This window comes from Octodon degus, unplaced genomic scaffold (genome assembly GCF_000260255.1).
Source record: "Octodon degus isolate 3935 unplaced genomic scaffold, OctDeg1.0 scaffold00074, whole genome shotgun sequence".
Classification (NCBI taxonomy): domain Eukaryota; kingdom Metazoa; phylum Chordata; class Mammalia; order Rodentia; family Octodontidae; genus Octodon; species Octodon degus.
The window spans coordinates 4,182,163-4,187,062 of NW_004524650.1; positions in this window are offsets into that span (position 1 = coordinate 4,182,163).

Below are 4,900 nucleotides of genomic sequence, written 5' to 3' on the forward strand. Positions count from 1 at the left end.
CATCAAACATAGAAAGATCAATAGCATTCCTGTACATGAGTAATAAACATGAGAATGACATCAGAGAAAGATCCCTTCAAAAGAAGTTGAAAAAATTAAATATGTGATGGGGTCTGTGAGACAGCTCAGCAGCCTAAAGCACCTGTTTAGGTAAGCTTAAACAAGTGCATGGACCACAGTTCAATGCCTGTCACCATATACAGTGCCAGCCCAACTTCGGAGTGGGCTGAGCTGACCCCCACAAAAAGTAAATTTTTGAAAATCAACATAATCAAAGGGATGGGAAGAAATTCTGTAATGAAAATTATAATACTTTAAAGAAAGTTATAGCTGCCCCACTGGACCCCTCTGGACCCTGCCCAGGCCCAGCATGTGAGTGAGAAATTCTGCCCCTCAGGACCCAGCCCAGGCCCAGCTTGCAAGTGAGAACTTCCACTGCATTCTTAGGACCCCTCCACACCAAACCCAAGCTCAGGCCCAGGTAGTGTGTGGGAGTGTTTCCACACTCTCATCACCCCCTGGACCTCTCCAGACCCAGTGCAAGCCCAGCTAGTGAATGAGAACTACCACCACACTCTCCAGAGCCCCACAGACCCAGTCTAGTCCTGGCATAGAGGCTTGAGGTGAAATTGTAGCTGAAGTCCCTTAAAAGAGGACAGAACCAACATGCTAATCCAGGAGAAAAACATTTTGACAGATGGTCACAACAGGATCACTTCCAAGGGCTGCAGCAGGAAGGAGCTGAGCATAGCAGCCAGACCCAAGCCAGGCACAAGTGGATGAACTCAATAGATCAGCACCTGAATTTCAATAGGTGCTAAGGTTATGACTACACCAAAGCTCTACACCAAAGGTCAGAAAACAGTGCTATACAAAATGAAAAAGAGGAGTAAAATGCATTCTCACTCCCCAAGCCCATCCAGAACAAGTGCAGAAGACACTAGCATAGAAGAAAGTGGGAAGCACACAGCTGAAATGTCTGACTTAATAGCATCTGAAGTAAAAAAATAAATAAATAAAAATTAAAAAAAAAACTGCAGAAGGGTATAGAGGAAATCAAATCAGAAATAATCTCTGCAGGAAAAGAATTAATAACTGCTTCTCAAGATGACACTGATAAAAAATACATATTAGAAAAACAATGGAATCCTTGAATGACCAATATATGAAAGAAACAGATCTCATGAAGCAGAATCAAAGAGATATAGAGGAACTTAAAATATCAATCACAAGCTTACAAAACTTTGAGTGAAAGTGAAGATAGAGTTTCAGATCTTGAAGACGCCATTGCAAGTGAAAGGAATCAGGGTTCCTAGTAAAGAGGTAATAAAAGAACCCTTAAAAACAACTAGGATGCAGGAAAAAATTATGAATCACCTGCAAGGTGATGGAAAGATGAATAACGTGAGACTAATAGGCATCAATGAGAAAGAAGGAGTCAATACAAATGATGTAAAAAGAATATGGGCAGAAGTAATAGTAGAAAACTTCCAAAATATGGGGAAACTATCGGACATTCAGGTAACTGAAGCATACAGAATGCTAAAGTACATCAATCCAATTAAAAACACACTAAGACATATACTAGTCAAATCCCAGAAATTCAGCACAAGAACAATATACTGAAAGTGGCTAGAGAAAAGAAACAGATCACATTTAAAAGAAAAGTCATCAAAATAATGGCACACTTACCTTCACAAATCATAAGGTCAAGAAGATCATGGAGCAGAGTACTACAAGTCCTCTATGAAAACAAATTCCAGCCCAGACTACTTTACCCTGCAAAACTCTCTTTCAAGTTTGATGGAGAAGTGAAATACTTACATGACAAAGAACAACGAAAGAATTTCGTGATGACAAAGCAAATCCTACACAGACTAGTAAAAGATGTTCTAGAGAGTGACAAAAATGAACAGAACTCCAAAAACAAGAACAGAAGGAAGCCACTAAGTATGGCAAACAATTAAACACACGAGAAAAAGGAGTAATCACAGCAGGTAAATAACATGTCAATCATAATTCAATACATCTCAATTATAACGATCAATGTAAATGGACTCAATTCACCAATTAAAGGAATAGGCTGGCATAGTGGATTAGGAAACAAAATTGAACAATATGCTGTATACAAGAAACACACTTAACTCATAAAGAAATTCATAGGCTGAAAGTCAAAGGATGGAAAACAGTGACACATGCCCCAGCACCTCAGAAAAAAGCAGGGGTAGCAATCCTATTCTCAGACAGTCTCAACTCCAAACCAAGAATGATCAAATGAAATAAAGAAGGCCACTATATGCTGGGTAGGGGAAAAATTCAAGAGGAAGAGGTAACACTCATAAATAGGTTTGTACCAAACACAGGAGCACTCAACTATTTAAGACAAATCTTAAGGGGCATGAAAAAATCTAATATAAAATGCCACAATCTTAACAGGAGACTTTAACATTACCTTAATGCAAAAAGATAGGTCAGGTAGACAAAAAATTAGTAAAGAAATAGTAAAACTGAAACAGAGCTTGAAACAAATGGAATTAATGGACATATACAGAATTTTCCACTCAACTACAGCTGAATACACATTTTTTTTGAGCTGAACATGGGTCATTTTCTAAATAGACCACATACAGGTCCATAGGTCATGCTTAAGTATATGGAAAAAAAACAGAAATTATCCCATGCATATTATCTGAGCACAATACAGTGAAACTGCAAATAAACGACAAAAGAAACTAGAAAAACACCATAAATACATGAAAATTAAACAACACCCTCCTCAGCAACCAAAGGATCACAGGTGAAAATAAATAAGAAGTTGAAGAATATCTACAATTCAATGAGAATTCAAACACAACTTGTCAGAATTTATGGGATGCCAAGATAGCAATTCTTAGAAGGAAATTCATAGCTGTGAACTCACACATTAGTAAAACAGAATAGGAACAAATACACACCCTGATGTTACACCTCCAGCATCTAGAAAAGGAAGAGCAAACCAAACCCAGAGCCCAAAGACAGGAAGAAATCATAAAGATTAGAGCAGAAATTAATTCAATCCAGACAAAGAAAACAGTTCAAAGAATTAACAAATCAAAAAACTGCTTCTTTGAAAGATATTGATAACCCCTAGCTAAACTTATCAAAAAAAGAATGAAAAAATTCAAATACAAGCAATTAGGAATGAAAAGGGTGTAATTACCACAGACCCAGTGGAAACTCAGAATATTATCAAGAGCTACTTTGGGAATCATTTCTCTCACACAATAGAAGACACAGAAGAAATGGACAGATTCCTAGAAAGGTACAAATTCCCAAAACTGAATAAAGAAGATGTAAAAACTCTCAAAAATCCCAAAACAGCCAAGGAAATGTGAAATGTAATAAAAAAAAAAAACTACTGACAAAGAAAAGTCCAGGTCCTGATGGATTCACAGCTAAATTCTACAAGAAATTTACAGAAGATACAATCTCTTTACTCCTCAAATTTTTTGAGGAAATTGAGAAGGCAGAAATCCTCCCAAAATCGTTCCTGGAGGCAAGTATTATACTGATACCAAAACCAGGGAAAGATACAACTAAGAAAGAGAATTACAGGCCAATCTCCTTCAAGAACATAGATGTAAAATTCTTCAATAAAATCCTAGCAAATAGAACACAGCAAATTATCAAGAAGATTATATACAATAACCAGGTAGGATTCATCCCAGGGATGCAAGGATGGTTCAATATGCAAATCTATAAATGTAATATACTATATCAGTAAAGCCAAATCTAAAATACACATGATCATCTTAATTGATAGAGAAAATGCTTTTGACAAAGTCCAACACTCATTCATGTTCGAAGTCCTACAAAAATTGGAATAGATGGCCTGTACTTCAATCTGATAAAAGCCATCTATGACAACCCAATGGCTAACATAATTCTAAATGGGGACAAACTGATATCTTTTACTCTTAGATCTAGACAAGAGAAGGATGTCCTCTATCACCACTCCTATTCAATATAGTTCTGGAATCATTAGCCAGAACCATTAGACAAGAGTGAAAAAGAAAGGTATAAGAATAGCTAAAGAAGAAGTTAAACTATCACTATTTTCAGATGATGATACTTTAGTTGGAAGACCCAAAAAACTCCACCAAGAAGATACTAAAATTGATACTCAAATTCAGTAGCACAGTCAGATACAAAGTCAATATCCAAAAATAGCATTTCTCTACACAGATAATAAACAGACTGAGAGGGAAATTAGAGAAAGAATACCTTTTACAATAGCACTGTGGAAATTGAAATACCTTGGAATTAATCTAACTAAAGAAATCAAAGATCTTTTCAAGGAAAATTGCAGTCCTCTGAAAAAGGAGATCATAGGGGATTTCAGAAAATGGAAAGATATTCCCTGCTCATATAGGAAGATTCAACATTGTGAGGATGGTCATACTCCCAAAATTGCTGTACATACTTAACGCAATCCCTTTCAAACTACGAACAACATACCTCACAGACCTAGATAATTCATTCCTAAAATTTATTTGGAACCAGAAGAGACCTAGAATAACAAAGACAATCCTGGGCAACAAAGACAAGACAGCAGGCATTACAATTCCTGACTTGAAATTATACTACAAGGGTACTGTGATCAAATCAGAGTGGTATTGGCAACAAAATAGACCTGAGGATCAATGGAATTGATTGGAAGATGCAGAGGCCTCTATGAACACACTCAGTCACCTGATCTTTGACAAAGGGGCCAAACACACTTACTGGAAGAAAGATAGCCTGTTTAACAAATGGTGCTGGAAAAACTGGCTCTCTACATGCTGAAAACTCAAACTTGACCCAGGTCTATCACCATGCACAAAACCAAAATTAAAATGGATTAAAGATCTAAACATTAAAA